Here is a 17534-nt window from a genome sequence, read left to right on the forward strand (position 1 = left end):
AGCAGCAAAACAGAATGTAATATGTGATCCTACTTTGATATAATGTATGTACAAACCCATATATTAGGTTGGATCATGTGAAATTAATGTTAAATGGCTGTTTTTTATCTGCAAAATGGAAATTTTATATGGTCAACCTAAGAAAGAGACTGAAAGATTATCCACCTGTAATTTCTTAGGTGGAAGAAATAGAATAATTTTTATTCTACTCTTTTTCATATGTTCATTTGTTACAAGGAATATATTTTACTTCACAGTGAGAAAATGATGCAGGTTTTTTAGGACAAAAGAAGGATTTTGCCATTCAAATTGTGGGTACATAGCAATGGAAATGCAGAAGGCATGCGCATGTAGTCCTCTCTGGAGGAGATGTGTCTCCTGTGAGGAACTAGGAGCTTTGTTTTGTTGGCAAGGCCATTCCTGTTATGGCAGTGGATACAGGGAGCTGCAGCCAGCGCACGTTGCGTATTTTCTCCCATTGGTTGACTCCATTCAACATTCAATTCATCATATGAACTCCTCTTGTTCAGATTGCTTTCACATCAGATTGCTGTCTGATTAGGATTTGGCTTTGCATGGAAGACATCTTCAGGAAGGGAACGTTCTGGTCATTCTGACGTCTGTGCGGCAGTTATATTACAAATTATAGACTTCTACTTCGATATTTTGGGTTCATGCCGCTGGACTCGTGAGCTTTGTTTAATGAAGTCCACCTCCTGAGAGAGGGATTCTGTCTTGTGTGCTGAGAACCCCAAGGCCCAGGATGCCAAAACCTAGTGAAGGAACTTCCTAAGGTATAGATGACCTTCAGTTGGGTCTCTGGGGAGGGAGCCTGCTGCCCTTCCTCAGATGGCATTCTACATTTCTGCACAGTAAGTTGCTTGAGTCTTTTCTTATTTGAAACTTTGCCCCTTTCCAACGCTCAAGTTCTGCAATTCTTCAATTTTTCTCTCTTCAGCCCTTGCTTGCTCCGTTTTCCTCACTGTTTCTTGTCACCTGGCAGAAACACAGTGGGGAGAGACTGGTACACAAGAGACATTTTGCTGCTGGTATTTAACTTTCTCCTGAAGTTTTTGTTGGATGACATTGATTTCTAGTGCAAAGGGCACTCAGCTTTGGAGCAGACCTGTAGAGAAATAGAGTCCCTCAGGCCTGCTGTGAGGCTAGAATCCCCTTGTCCCAGCAACAGGGATTGGCATTTGTGTGAGACAGTGGGACATGCCCCTGATGCCGGGAACTTCTTGCAGTGACAATCAGCGTGAAGAAAAGCGATGGACCATTTCTCCACGTGAGGGAGGCCGACATTTTGTGAGCTCACATGTTTTTCTCATCAGACTCTGAAACGGCATTTTACTGTATTTTGATACAATGTTCAAACTACACATTAGGGGTAATTTCTGCCTTATTTGGAGCACCAGTCAGAATGATCTTATCTCCATTAGAGGAAATGAAGAGGCCTCTGTATCTGACACTACTTTGTTAAAGAGAAAATATTTTCCCAGGAGGCAAAAGTTACTGGCTAAATACAACCCCAAATCAAAGATCTTTTCTACCAAGAACTCTTATGTCAGCTTTCTTTTTCATAAATTGATGTGGATCTGTGCAATTTACATTTCCTCCAAATTGTTTACCCATTTTCCCTTTTCATAAGGTGAGAGAAGATCCTAATTCAAGATACATTCTGTCACTCTGGAGGCTGATTGGGCATGAGGGTTTTTTTGTATTCAAAGAAATCCCCAAAGCAATTGGTAAACCTGCTTATAGAATTTGATGTTGCACATCTTGAGGAAGATTTAAGTCTGAAAATTTAAAAGACTTCAATTCACAAAGTGTTGATTGCATCATTTTGCTTAGTAGTAGTTAAGTCATTTTTAAAGTCAAGTGAATACGTTTTGGCCTCATCAATGAAATGTACCAAGGACCATAAAGTAGTGAAAATGGTGTTAAGAAAAACAGCATTTCATTTTTTCTTTGTATTTTTGTATTGAAAAAAGTGAAAATTACCCTCTTTCCCTTTGAGTTCATGCTACAAAAGCTTATAAATTTTACGTTGGGTATTTAGATGTTTATGTGAGGGGAGCTCAATTTATAAATCTGAATGCTAACAATATGACGATTAATTTTAGAAAATTGTCAGTCAGCAGACATGCTGGGCCTAGAATAAGATGATTCATTTGCTATTTAGGCAATTTTGTATGTTATAAAAAATCAGGGGATAGTCACATAGAAAGGGGAAAAATGAATGGATCAATAATTTAATTTAGCTCTGACCTGGCTTAAGTTCTATAGCATGGTTCATAATTTTTCGATGAATAGACCCTTAACATTTTACATATAGTGCCTCAGTTTTGTATTGATCTTCCCTAATGTATTCTTCATGTCAAAGAAAGGAATAAAAACAAACAAAACACACTGTTTAACAAAAACACATTGTGTCGCCTGCAAATGTTAACCAAAATATGACAACACATTGGCGTTATTTATTCTGTTTTCAGAACTACTTTTTTCCAGGCTAATTTAAAAATTTAGAAGAGAAATGGGTAGTAAATGAATGATGACTTGAAGGGCAAATTCATGGAGTTCTCTCTTAGTTAATAGATTCTTAGCCTCTCTGCATTACTTAATTGCTTATTAAAAGTGGAACCCCTGATGTACTATGTGTAGTGTGTATTTATTCCATGGAAAATTATTAATTTTTAATTGAACTAAGTGAGTGCTTGGACAAGGGACCCTAGCTATTAATCAGGAAGCAAGTGATTGACTGATGTTCATGTTCATTAATTGTTCAAGAAAGTTCAATTTTAAGGTCTATAACAGTAGAAGAAAGTTTTTATAAGTGAGTGTGTTTGTGCTGGTACATTTTAGTACTATATTTATTTGTTCATTTAACAAATATTTAGTATGTGCTATGTGCTGTGCAGTGATGAGTCAGTGATGAGCAAGCCCATGGGCCCCTGTACTCACAAAGCTTCCAGGGCAGTACGTAAAACAGAGGTATATCAGTGCTGTTTAGGAGACTCAGTTTTGCTTGACTCCCCTCTATGTACAGAAAATGATTCTTCTCTGCACAGATTTCCTGGGTCTCCTGGAAATTCAAGCTATCAAATTCTAATTACCATCTGAGACAATATTTTCTTTAGAATGATAGAATCATAGTTTCTAAGAGCTGAAAGAGACCTGCGAAGTTGTCTGGCACTGGACCCTTTTGTTCTCTGGCCTCAGCCTGGGCCTGTCCAATGTCAGGAGGGGGAAGTGTACTCATTCATGGGGTCATTTCTGGAATGTGTGGATTATTTCAAAGTTCTTCCAAATAATGAACTGAAGCTTATTTCCCTGCAAAATCTCTTTATCGATTCCAGTTTTGTATCTTGGACAAAATCATCACATGCTATTTACCTATTATTTGGGGTATGTATCACAGTTTTCCATATATTTCTGTGATCTTTTTATTATGAATGTGTTATCCCTGTTAGATGCATGTATCCTGACAACAGAATTGTGTCTGGTTTTGCTCACTGCTATTTTCACTAGCACTGTCATAACACTAGGCAATGAATGAAGGAATGAATGTTTTATCTTATTCCAAAAAGGCTTCAGGGAAGAGTACAGAGATTTAAACCATACATCTTAGTCCATTAACTATTTGACAACTGTCATGGTTCTTTTACTTCAGTTTTTCTCATCCTCAGGTTCAGATTCTCCTTCCTAACTTTCTTTACACGTGACATGGTGTCCAGCCAATTATACTGAAGTCATCTCCTTCCTAATGCCTCCCACTTTGTTAATATAAAAAAAAAAGTGCTGGTCTCACCAGGAGGTTTGGGAAAGGCTTCACAGACTAGGTGCAGATTGACCTGTGCTGAGTCTTGAAGAATGAGGAAGTGTTCTCCATGTCAATGAGGCCAGAAAGGGCACTTTTAAGGTACACTGAGAACAGTGGTACCAGAATGTTCACCCACCTTGCAGATTTCCATTAGGTCGCCTAACTTCCTAGTTATATCCTCTTTGGGGAATTTTTGCTCTTTTCTTTCCGTCTTCCTCATGAACTTCACTATTCTTTCACCTTGATCACTTCCTTACCACTACCGCAAAGCTCGAGGCAGGGCTGCCCGAGGTTTAGAGCTTACGTGAGGGAGTTAGTCTGTATTCAAATCCGGGTTCAACCCATATTTTGCATGGCCTTCGGTGAGGTAGGTACTTCTTTGAGATTTAGAGTTTTCTTCTTTAAAATGGAGAAAATAATAATACCTTATAAAATAATTGAGAGAATTATCAGGTAAATTATATGTGAAGTGCCTGACCTGTAACTATTATTCCCCACCTCCCTCCCTGGGAAACTCCTGCTGTAGTTCACTTCCGCTGGTATAGCTATTGGTCCAGAGGCCCCAGCACAGGCACGTGGCTCAGACATATTTTCCACAGAAACCCATCAGGTGTTAATAGTGGCAGAGCTATTTCAGTTTCTTTCGGGTCCTCAGTTCAGTGGATTTACATCTTCACCTTTATTTCTTTCATCCTCCAGGCTCCTGGGGTCCAGTAATTTTTTTGTTTTTTTTGGTAGGACTGTAAAGGAATCAGATTTGACACATTTTCCTCTGATTTCTCTCCTTTTGGGTCTCCATTTCTCCTGGTGTTACAAGAGCCTGGATTTCTCTGATCTCATCTCTCTCAGCTTCATCTGGGTCATCAACATACTCATTTCATTCTGGTCAAGATTTCTCTCAATAGGTTTATTGCAGATGGCTGCAGCTGTGATCAGTGTTTACAATCTGATGACAAGTTGGAGATTAAGGCTTGTCATCACTATTTAATTAACCTCAAATTAAGCGCTTTCCGGTCCCATTCCATGCCCTTCCACAAGCCCAGGAGAGCTTCTAAAACAGTGCTTGGAGTCTTGATAGATTCGGGGTCACATCACTGGAAAGCAGGGGCTGATTTAGCTGTGACTCTGAAGAGCAACACTATTTGATCCTTAACTCACTTGCCCAAGGGCTGAAGCTAGGTAGCTATTCAAAGTCTCTATAAAGAGAGGGGAAGAAAGGAGAGCATTTTTCTAATTCTAGGAAGCAGGTAGTCTGTGAACTGCAGAGACGATGAGACAAAAAGGATTCCAGAGACAGAAAAAAAACTCTGTTCTTAGTATTTAAAAACAACTTTGTTTTTGTATCACAGAAGTAGTATATGTCAACAGCAAAATTATACATGGTAATTGTAAAAGGATGGAGAAACAAAAGAAGAAAGTAAAAATCATACAAATTCCTACTCTCCATACCTGCTTTTAAGGCTTACCCGAGCTGTCCAATCTGGTAGCCACTAGCCACATGTGGCTCGTAAATATTTAAAATATGGCAAGACTGAATTGACACCACGTGCTAGAAGTATAAACTACACACCAAATTTCAAAAAGAGAATTTAGGCTATTGTTATTTTGTGTATGTTGGATTAATTAAAATATATCTTTAAATGAATTTCATCTTTTACTTTTTTCTCATCTTTTACTTTTTAAAATATGACTACGAACTACTTTAAAATTACGTGTATTTCTATTGGACAGTGCAATTTTAGACCTTTTTCTTATATCAAAATTTTTTTAAAAGAAAAATTGCGTTATTCTACATAAAACTTTGTATTCTCCTTTTTCAGTTAATGCGAATATGTTCATGTCATGAAATATATGATATGGTATTATCTTTAATCATTTGTAGTATTTCATTATATGATGTGCCTGAAAAGATTAATCAAATCCACTGTTGCTGAACACTTAGGTCATTACCATTTTTAAAAATTTCGAATTATTCATAACATACTTATAACTATATCTTTGGACTCATCCTTAATTGTGCTTCTAGGATTTGTTTCTGGAAGCCAATTAGCCGAGTCACTTGCTTGTGGTGTTTAAGCAAATTGCCATATAGAAAGGTGGCACTGACTCAGACTCAGTCCAGTGGTTTATAATAATGCTCATTTCACCTCATCTTTATCAACACCAGGTATCATCATTGTTCTTAATTCTTATTGTAACGAGCAGCACTGTTATGGGTTTGCTCAGAAAATTATTGAAAAAATCTTAGTGTTAAGCTTTGTGCAGTGGTAGTATCATAGCCAACGAAGTTTATCCGAGGCACGATTACTGCTAATTGAAAAAGTCTTAGGCTTGGTAGCTTCTATCCTGGACCTGCAGATACTTCAGATGATTTTCTCTTATCCATGAATCATTCTTTTATCCATCCACTCTTGAGCATCCATAATGTGTCCAGCACTGCCCAAAGATTTGTAGAAGACATGGTATTTGATTTTAGGAAATCCCTTATATTTAATATTTAAGTTGGAAAAGAAAGGAAGAGAAAATAAATAGGGCAAGGGCCACGTGAGTCTTATTTACTACAGTATTTCAGCACCTAAATAGAGTGTCTGGTACGTGGTAGACTCCCAGTAAATATCGTTGAATGAATTCATGACTAAGTGTATGCTAATGTTTACATAAGTGATGAAGAAAACAAAATAAAGGGGTAATGATTTTAAGGTAGGGACAATAAGGGAAAGCTGTCTGCCTCCTGTGTTAACCCAACAGAAGCCAGCAGGCATGAGAGCTGCAGAGGGCTGCAGAGGAGAGGCCACCACAGGGCAGACAAAGGGTCTGCAGGGGCAAATAGAGGATAACCAGGACACCAGCTCTGATACCTGCCCTCTGGGGTAGGGCACTCACCCTTTCTGAGTTTGGTTTCCTCATCTGTAAAATGTGCATAATTATACCTACCTCAGAAAGTTGTATTAGGAATAAATGGAGAGCACTTAGCACAATGGTATTTTCTTTACTTGTATTCATTAGTGGCTTAGCTATGTCAGTTTCTAAGCATCTTGTTCATTTATCATTTCTTATAAGTTATCAGAAGGAAAAACAGAGAAGAAACTTACCCTGTTAGACCTGGACCTTATATTTAGACTTGAAAAGTTCTACACCCCCCCAGTGAGGTAGCCGTTTGCGTTCTGAACTGTGCATATCAAACCCTTATACTCTGGTTAAAAATCCATAGAATTTTTCATGTAGTTGGGTAATTAGGCCACATGCTGTTGGCTCTGCTCAAAAACGGTCATTTAAGTGTCCTTTTTTTTTTTTTTGGCATCCACTGGGAAGTTTAAATAGCCACTGCCAGTGTGATTTCTACATGCTCTTTAAAAAATGCTGAAATTGAGAAGAGTTTAATAAAATTGCTGGACTGTTAGCTTTAGCAAGCTGTCCCAGACATAAACCTGAGAAAACAAACCCCAAACCCCAAAGTAAACACTTCTATGAATCGGGGACTATCACAGGTGCTCCCTGGAGAGTGTAGTTTGACTCATGGAGTTAGTTGACAAGCAAGGGTGGAAGCTAGCAGCTTCTGAGGTGATTTGACTCCTTTATTCTCCTTTGCTTAACAGATATCTGTACTAAATATGAGTGGCAGCATTTGGAACTAAGGGACCCTGAAGTATCATCTGCCTAATTCTTATGTAGAAAAATGAGTAGTGCAATAGTATAAAACGAATATATTTCAGGTATATGAATGTTCTTAAATTACCAGACCCTTAGGGAATATAGTTATTAAATGAATAAAGTGTCCAATAAGAGGGACAGCTTATATTTATTCAGCCTTTACAAGGTCCTAGTCACTATTCAAAATGCTTCGTGCATGTTATCTCATTTAATCCTCACAGCAGCCCTAAGAGTAGAGAGTGTTTTCTCCATTTTGCAGATAAGGAAACTGAGACTCCAAGAAATAAAGCCAAGTGATTACAGTCTCATGTTTAGAAAGTAGCAGAGGCAGGGTTGAAACACACAGCATTTCATTCCAGAGCCTGAACTCTCAGCTGCTGTTCTGTACTGTTTCTTTCTTAAATGTTTATGGAGTAAGCTGAGAGTGTGAGGAAATCTTGTTGAAGGTAACAGCTCAGGTAAGCCTGTGTGGGATATTCAGGTACAGTTTTTATTCCCATAAATTCCTTGCAGATTATAGACATGTTCCTCGGTTTATTACTAGAAAACACCTTCTTAATTGATCTCAATATCAAATCTATTGCACTAGTTGAACGAAAGGAGTTTTATGGCCAGTGTAGCAAGATGTTTACCGAATATTCTGTTCACGTTCATGATTTGTGATTTTTAATAGCCAAATGTTATTTAAAAATGTGACTTATATTAGTTTCATCATGTGTTGAAATGTATCCTTAATTGTAGTACTTTTATTGACTGCGAGAGGATGCAAAGTGGATTCCACAATTTTAATTAACTGTTCCTCCTCTGACATTTCATTACCAGTTTCAGAAGTGATAGAGGATGGCAGTTACCTGTGAGAATTTTTCTATAAAGAAGCTAAGATGGAGGAATGTTAGGGTTGTCTTGGTGATTGAGAGGAAAAACAGAGAAAGGAGAGGATTGGCTATTATCCTCACATGTTAATAACATGGTCAGTAAACAAAGCTTCTGTTATTTTAGGTAAATTTTAAAAATTTGAGCAGATAACAGACCAGTTGAAATAAAAAATAAAGAAATCACTTAATTCAACTATAATTTTTATGCTGCAAAAATGGTGTCTTTTTTCTGAAAGTGAGAATTTCTCAGACATCACATATCTTTCCCTTAAAGAGTTTTTGAGGATTTTCTATGAGTCAGAAGAGGCAAAAATGTGAAGGTCAAAGATAATGGGTCCCTATCTAACACTGGACTGATTTGCCAAGAACCCAGGACACATTTTTTTAAATAAATTTATTTGTTTGTTTATTTATTTATTTTTGGCTGCGTTGGGTTTTCGTTGCTGCGCGCGGGCTTCCTCTAGTTGCGGCGAGCGGGGGCTACTCTTCGTTGTGGTGCATGGGCTTCTCATTGCGGTGGCTTCTCTTGTTGCGGAGCACGGGCTCTAGGCACGCGGGCTCAGTAGTTGTGGTGCATGGGCTCAGTTGCTCTGTGGCATGTGGGATCTTCCCGGACCAGGGCTCGAACCTGTGTCCCCTGCATTGGCAGGCGGATTCTTAACCACTGTGCCACCAGGGAAATACCCCAGGGTATACTTTTATTTCCTTTTTATGGTAAAAGCCTGAGAGAACGCTGTGGAGTTTAAACACGGTTTCTGTATCTGGTGCCCACACGGGAAGATGAAGGTAAGGAGGCCAATTTATCCAGCAAATGTGCCCAAGCACATAATTACCTCCCTTGATGTCTGTCGATACTTTACCACATCCCCCGGGAAAATCTCTGGGCAGTCCTTTCAAGTCATTTTCAGAGATCTCACCATGGCAGGTGAGCTTATTTATTTATTTCCATTTTGAGAGCTTTACCTTTCCAGACTCCCTTTTAATGTTTACCTCTTGTATGAAGAATGGAGACTGCGGGTATTTCATTACCAGGTATCTCCCTGCTGCAGGCACTGCCTGGAGAAGTTCCCCTCTGTTTGGTTTGCAAGCCTCATTTATTTTCCCCGAGCTTTCTAATCTGGGCAGAGCCCAGCAGACGGCATTATTAAATTACCATTATTACACTGTGTTGTCTTGGCACGATCAGGGACTGAGTTGGAAAAGTTCGTGTTGGGCAGGGAAAACATTTTCTCCCCTTCTCGAGCTGCCCCAAATGGACCTTAGCTGACTTTCTGGGTCTGTATCAGCATCAAGAGTCTGTGAAGTCAAAGCAAAGATTTAACCACATTTGAGGCATTTCTTCTCATCAGTGTAAAGAATGGGCATTCCCCTTTTAAGTAGGTTGCTTTGATTTGGGATCAGCTGGACAATTCATGATTGTAATTTTTTTGATTGGGGGGGTAACATTTGACATTCAAAGTTATTTGACATTTCAAAAGTTATAATGTCATTTTAAAAACTCTAATATCACTAGTATATTTGCATGTAATTCATTTACACAGGCTTTCAAAGATTGTCTATTCTCAGTAGAGAAGTTTTAATTAAAAATGTTTTATTGCCACTCCAAGCGTCTTTAAATTAAGGCACTGCTCTTTTCTGTTTTTCTTCCTCACGCACTCTTGATAATCAACCTAGTGTTGTCTGCAATGATAAAAGTTATTCTTGTCATATTTTAAGCATTTTCTTGTTCATCACTGTGTCACCAATGGCTGTACAATGCTAGCACATAGAAGGTACTCACTAAATTCTTATTGAATGAGTGTTTCAACACTGCCCATGCACTGTATATTCTAACCATTCTGGAATATGTTTTATCACATGCACTCTGCTTGCTCCCACCTTAGGAAGTTTACCCACCACTCAGAAATGTCCTTTGCCTCTCAAATCTTAAACACTTTTATACTGCTTATTTGTGAATTTTCTTCTCCTGTCCCTATCTAAGCACAATTCCTGGTATATATTAGGTGCTCGATAAATGTCTTAATGAATACATGAGTTACTGAATGAACACACATGTATAGTTAACCCAAGGAAAAATTATGTGACATTTATAAACCATTTTTATAACATTTTACAACAATTTTAGTTTTAGGCGTTCACTAAAATGATAAAAAGTAAGTTTGAAACACCATTTTTCTTGTCCAGTCCTTGACTCAAAACTCTTCAATGGCTCTCCATTCCCTTTACCAGTGGTTTTCTAACTATGACAGTCTGATCATGGGATTATGTCTTTTCCCAGATTAAAACCCTTCAAAGGTTTCTCACTGCCCTCACAAAAAATATGATTCAAACTCTTTAAGCATGGCTGAGAGTTCTACCTCTCCAGCTAGAGTCTTCCCCACGCTCCCTTTACTCTTTCACGTCTAGGTCATGTGGTTCATTAAACCTGTAATGTTTCCTCTTCTCCAGGGCCTTGGCACTTTGGGTGCCCTCTGCTCCCTCTTCACCCACCTCTTTCCTTAGCTGACTCCTCTTTGGCTTCAGATTGGTCTCGTTTTAAATGTCGCCTTCTCCAGGAGGTCTTTACTGTCCACTCCCTGCCGCTGCCACCACCATCACCCCTACCTGCCTCTACTAGTTTAGATAATTTTCCTGCTTTGTATGCCTTGCAGATATTTTATCAATAGATTAGAATTATGTGGGGTTTTTTGGCCAAGTCGTATGAAGTATTAAGTTAATGGAATTTAAATTGAGACTTCCCACAATTTTAAGTTTTCCTCCTGTAGGTTTCTCTCAAACATTTTGGTGGCTAACATGACCCTCTCCCACCCCCCTGACGTGCACAACACATTTATTGTAGGCAAAGTATGCTAAGTGCTTCATATACATTTACTCATTTGCTCTCACACCAGCCTTATGGTGAATACTGCTATTGTCCCCCATTTTATCAGAAAAAGTAAGTTCAGTGACATAAGAAACTCACATAGCTGATGAGTGGCAAGCTGAAGTTTAAGTCCAGGCTGTCTACACTCAATCTCTGTAGCCCAAAGCCCAACCTAAAGCTAGTGATTAGACAGTAGTAAATAAATGCCCAGCAGGTATTTGAAAATAGCCTTGTTTTTGTGCTGGGTATCTTCCGTTTATCCCTTCATACCCACTTTCTACTCTGTTCTGTGCCTGGGAGGTTCTTCTCTGTTGGCTGTATAAATGGGCTCCTCCCTTAACCCCACATACTGCATTAACCCTTGGTTTCCCCACACCATTACCACACCTTTGTAAAAAGTTCTGCAGCTTACCCCAGTTGAGTGTTTTGTGTATACTTTGTTGTTGCCCAGATCCTAATTGATACAGACAAAAATTTTTTAAATTAAAACTGTAGTTATGGTTGTGCTTTTATATTTCTCATACAGTATGGAGTAATGTTAGCTTTTTTCTACTTTGTCTTTAACTTTGTATAATGGAATTGACGATTGTCATAGTTCATGCAGTCTTAAAAATGAGAGGCATGCCACACTCTTGTGCAAAGGGCATGTTTCCAAGGAATTTGTAACCAGTTGGGAAACAGGCCTACAGAATATTTTTCAAAATCTTTAGCCTGCCATGAGGCCTCTTGCATTTTGACAAGAGTTTCCCTTTCTGCTTTTCTCCGCTGAGCACCCTTTGCTTACTTTAAAGCTGGGCTCTACTGTGTCTGGGCAGGTAGTTTCCCAGCCACCTGGTCCAGGATTGGTTTAATGTCTGGCTTTAAAATAAGTCATTTTACTTACTTAAATGAGTTTATATATAAAGAAACTCACATAGTGTTCCATAAATGGAAAATAAAATCCGTTACAATAAATAAGGGAATGAAACTTTAAAGGGGAATATAACAAAAATAAAATGATGCTATTCATGTTAGCCAAGTGTTAGGAAGGTGTTTTGACATGTTAGCACTAATTAATATTTCTCATTGGATGAATTAGAAAGATTGAAAGAGAACTGAAAGGGACATAACTTTATTAGTCTTTTGTTTTGTCCTGTCAGTGACCATCTAGCCCCAGGGTTCCATGCCCTGGAGTCTGAGGATCACTGGTATAATCTGTTTTTCCCTATGCTGTGAGCTTAACCGGAATGCTTTCCTCCTTCTAGTTTCCTTTTCCTGATCCGCTCCATCTTTCTTTTTGAAACTTTCCTTCACCCTCTTAGCCTACACAAGTCTCTCGTCCGAACTTCCTGACATTTATTATCTGTCCTACTTATGTTGGCTTCTGATTGTTAATGTTTTGACCTGGTATTTCAATAGCTCATATTTTGTGTCTTGTCTCCTAAACACTGTAAAGTTCTGTCTCCAGGAATAGACACTGGGACCTGTGCTTCTGGAACCCCATATTAATTAAATGTTCATTATATAATATATATTCTGTTTATAATATGTATTACATTATATAATATATATTATTTATATATAATATTTATATTATATTTACATATTATTAAATAATATGTAATATATATATTTACATATACATAATATATATAATACATATTATGTAATGTAATGCATATTATAAACAGAATATATAATAGCCCCATATATAATTAGAAGTTCATTAAATGTTTGCTGTGTTGAATGAATTTGACCCAAAGTAAGTTAAATGATGTTTTAACAACTATGGATATAATTCACAATCACAGTATGATTTTGTGTCTGGTTGGGATGCACAATTTATATTTTTGCTTCTTCTTGCCTTCATAGAAATTACATTCTAGGAGATAAAGATAATAAATTGATACACATATGCATATTATAATGTAATGTAAAGTGGAGTAAGTGGTATAAGGAACGTAAATCAGCATGCATTGTTAGAGCTTTGGGTTGCCTTTTAGATTGGGTAGTCAAAGAATACCTCTCTGATGAGGTGACATTTGAGGACAAATGTGATTAAAGTTAAGAGGAGGGGGTACATATGAATATTTGAGGGACAAGCATCCTAGCTAGAAGCAATAGTAAGGCCTGAGGATCTGAGTTGGGACTGTGCTTGTTGGAGGCCAGTGTGGGGATGAGAAGGGAGCAGTGGGACATGTCATTGAAGAGGTGGCAGGACTGGATTGCATAGGACCTTTTCAGCCATGGTGAAGCTTTTAGATTTTTATTGTAAGGGAAACTACAGGAGGACTGAAAGGAAAGACATAACATGATCTGATTTATATTTTTAAAAAGTAATAGTTTCAGCTGCTCTGAATAGAAGAGGTGAAAAGGACAAGAGAGGGGCTGAAAAGGTGGGCAGTTAGGAAGACATGGCTCCATGCCAGATATGGTAGGGGTGGCTTGGAGCCCAGTGATAGTAGTGGGCAAGGTGAGAACTGGAAGGTTTAGGAAAAATTCTGAGAGGAGAGCCAACTGTGTTATGCCTTCTAATTTATTTACTACTGTTCAACGCTTTCAAACTAGTGTTCTCCGTTGGTATTTATTTTCATCTTATAATTCTATTTAAGACAAGTTATTTTCAATTTACCAAATATTCTTTTATTTATACTTGCTTTTGGGATAACACTTAATGACTAATTAGTCAATAAAAACCAGAGTTCTATCTGGGGCAAGAATGTGTTCCCGTGGTGAATTTATTTATCCCTCTTTTTCAAAAGTAATTGCATTTTTGTATTCGTTCTTGAATGCTGTGTCATTTCCCAAATGACTATTTGGGAGGTGGAATTTTTTTATGCTATTCTAATTTTGTATCCTCTTCCTTCTAATATCCCCATCTGTACTTTGTATTACAAACTTCATCAGACCACTGCACGCTATTATAGCTGTCGTCACCATGGGGAGAAAATGACTAATTGAAGCTGCTTATTGATATAATAGAGCAGGTTGTGACACTTGGCAAGAATACTGGAATGATGGGCTCCAGCTGATGTTATGTAAAAATATTCAGCCATGAAATATGCACTTGTGGATGGCTTTTTGCAGATGTCTGCAGAATGCAGATAATCTGTATTCTGAGGAGATCTGCAAATTAAAGATCTATATGACCAGTTAGAATTATAGCACAGTGAGGACAGAGTGGTGCAGTAGGTAATGATATAGCCTTGAATCTTGGGTAATAATAATTATAACCTGCCTATACTTATAAGCAAAAGTAGATGATATTTACCCCCAACCCCCATTTCAGAGGGACTGGATCAATTGGCAGAAAAATGATGGTGAACTTTTGGATATTTTGGAATTGCTTCAATGCAAGATATATTGGTATCATGAATGGAAGTATAAATTGGTATATTGTCTTTGGAAAGCTATTTGGCCATAACTATCAAAATAAAATGCACACAACCCTTTGACCTAGCAGTTTCATTTCTAGTAATTTATTTTAGAAATATAGTCACTAGATGCACAAAAATCTCTGTACTAAAATATTCATCATGGCATTTTGTTTAATAACAAATGATTTAAAATAGTCTAAGTGTCCAAGAAATAGGAGATTGGTGAATAAATTATGGAATGTTTATGCACTGTAATATAATTAAGCCTTTATAAAGCCTGTATCTATATAGAACCATCTCTAAGTGAAAGAAGGGTTAGAATATGCTATTATTTGTGGTCATAGAAATGTAAAGTATATGTATATATATTTATAGAGGCATATGTTGAAGACTGCATAAGAGATTTTTAAAAGCATGCGTCAGAAGACATTTTTCACTGTACATTGCTCCTTTGGTATTATTTCAATTAATTACTTCTTGTATGTATCATCTATTCAAAAATTATAAGTTAAGAAAATTATAGGGGTGGTATATTTGTATGTTTTTACTCCCCCCTTACATAAAGATGTCTTGCTTGATTCTCTGCTGTATTGCACCTGACTTCTCTTTTGAGAGTTTTCTTATAATTTCTGTTAGAACACCTTTTATTAGGATATCATTGCACTGACACTTTTAGTAATGAGGTGGCAACTCCCCTTATTCCTTTATTGCTTGCCATGACTCTACGGAATGTAGATAGCTCTACCACTTTCTTCCAAGGTTCGAGTCCTTCCTATCCAGGAGAACTATTTAGAAACTTGTTTGTGCCAATGGTTTCTGCCCACAGCGGGGGCGGGACCAGGGCGCGGCGAGAAAATCAGCGGGAAACGCGTCTCCACTTCTGCTGTGGTCCCACCGCTGGGGTCTCGCTGCTCCCGCTATGGCGCAGCGCCATGTGCAGAGTGATGCCATCATTGGGCATTATGAATGCGGGACCGAATAATTAACAGCCACCCCTTAGACGGAGGACCAGGTGCAGGGTAGACTCTTTCTGGATGTTGTAATCAGAAATAGTGCAGCCGTCTTCCAGCTGTTTGCCTGCAAAGATGAGCCTCTGCTGGTCGGGGGGATGCCTTCCTTATCCTGGATCTTGGCCTTCACATTCTTGATGGTGTCACTGGGCTCCACCTCCAGCGTGATGGTCTTGCCCGTCAGGGTCTTCCCGAAGATCTGCGTACCACCCCTTAGACGCACCAAGCCGGTCTGGTGCACCCCGAGCCCCGCGCCCCGGCCCCGGCTGGGCAGCAGCGGCAAGCGCGCCCAACCCGCCGAACCCCAGCGCGGCGAGCCTGCTCCGCCCCCGCGCAGGAGGCTGCGGCTGCTGGCCAACGCGGTCTCTGGCCCTAGTTCCCCAGCTGTCTCTGGCTCCCCAGAGCACTTTTCTCCCCAAAGCAAGAAGACAAAGGCCACCCTCTCAGCTGGTCAGCGACCCTGCCTGGCAGCCCAGGAGGACAAGGTCCCTCATAGGTCATCCTTTCTGAGCTCAAGTCTTGCCTGCAGTGGGCACAGGAGCTGGGGGCACGGGTCCAGGAGCTGAAGGCAAGTGCACAGAAGAATGCTGGGGAACCCAGAGCACCGGAGGACAAGGGGCACCCAGCGGGGCTATGTGGTGAACAGATGCCTGCCTATCAGCGCTTCCTCGCCCTGGCCCAGCTGGGGCCCCCGGGCCTTGTGCTGCCCTACAAGTACCAGGTGCTGGCCGAGAGGTTCTGCAGCATGGACACCATCGTGGGCATGCTGTACAACCGCTCTGAGACTGTGACCTTCACCAAGGTCAAGCAGGGTGTCCAGGACATGATGCGCAAGTGCTTTGAGGAGTGCAGTGTGGGCCGGATCAAAACCGTGTACCCTGGCTCCTACCGCTTCCGCCAGGAGCGCTACGCCCCCACCTTCAAGGACGTTGGCAGGAAGTCTGATTACCAGCTCACCATCGAGCCGCCGCTGGACCAGCAGGCTGGCAGTGCGGCTCCCCAGATTACGGCGTCGCGCCTTTTGCAGCGGTGCCAGATCTTCAGCCAGAACCTGGTAGCCCGCATCCGGTAGTATCACAGGGCCTTCCTGGCCTCCCTGAACACCCCCGCCCATGGAGGTTCCTGAGGACCAGCTGACACACTGGCACCCCCGCTTCAATGTGGACGAAGTGCCTGACATGGAGCCGGCCAAGCTGCCCCAGCCGCCCACAGTGGAGAAGCTGGCCACCGCCCAGGAGGTGCTGGCCGGTGCCTGCAGCCTGATGTCACCCAGGATGGAGAAGGCTCTGAGTGACGTGGCCCAGCTCACGACCGAGCCTAGCAGCCCCCGGTCCCCCAGCCCGACACTGCCAGCCACCCCGCCGGCCACGCCGCCTGCCGCCCTGAAGGGGGTGTCCCCGGCCCTGCTGGAGCGGATCCGGCCCAGGAGGCGCAGAAGCAGCTGGCGCAGATGACCCGGCGCCCGGGGCAGGAGCAGCGGCTGCAGGGGCTCGAGCGGCTGCCTGAGGTGGCCCGCGTGCTGCGCAGCGTCTTTGGGTCAGAGCACAAGCCAGTGCTCAACATGGAGATGGCCTGCAGCAGGATGGTGGGCAGCTACCGCACAGCCACGAGCCCCTGGGAGATGGAGAAGCATGTGCACCTCCTCTCTGAGCTGCTGTCCGACTGGCTCAGCCTACACCGCATCCGCACGGACACCTACGTCAATCTGGGCAAGGCCGCCGACCTGGCAGGTGTCTTGGCATGGCTGGCCCGCCTTGCCCATGCTGAGGAGGCGCTGTGAGCCCGGCGGACAGGTGCCAACACAGACCGGCCGCCGGGCCTGTGTCTTACTTCCTTTAGGAACACGACACACTTTGCTTTCCCTGTCCTAAGTCCCCATGAGGGTCAGGGCTCCAGCTGCTGGGCTTGAGGGCCTCTGACTAGTGTGGTGGAGGCCCCCCTCATATACAGGGTGCA

The 17534-nt window shown here is 41.0% G+C and overlaps 1 protein-coding gene and 2 pseudogenes across 8 annotated transcripts in view; all 3 read left to right on the forward strand.

The window, feature by feature from the left end:
• The window catches only part of FHIT (fragile histidine triad diadenosine triphosphatase), a 1501152-nt gene that overhangs the window by 308251 nt on the left and 1175367 nt on the right, over window positions 1–17534 (forward strand). The window lies entirely within an intron of this gene.
• On the forward strand, window positions 6077–6151 carry LOC137774339 (U4 spliceosomal RNA; annotated as a pseudogene).
• On the forward strand, window positions 15677–17358 carry LOC137774005 (DNA replication factor Cdt1 pseudogene; annotated as a pseudogene).

The sequence above is a fragment of the Eschrichtius robustus genome, chromosome 12 (genome assembly GCF_028021215.1).
Source record: "Eschrichtius robustus isolate mEscRob2 chromosome 12, mEscRob2.pri, whole genome shotgun sequence".
Lineage (NCBI taxonomy): Eukaryota > Metazoa > Chordata > Mammalia > Artiodactyla > Eschrichtiidae > Eschrichtius > Eschrichtius robustus.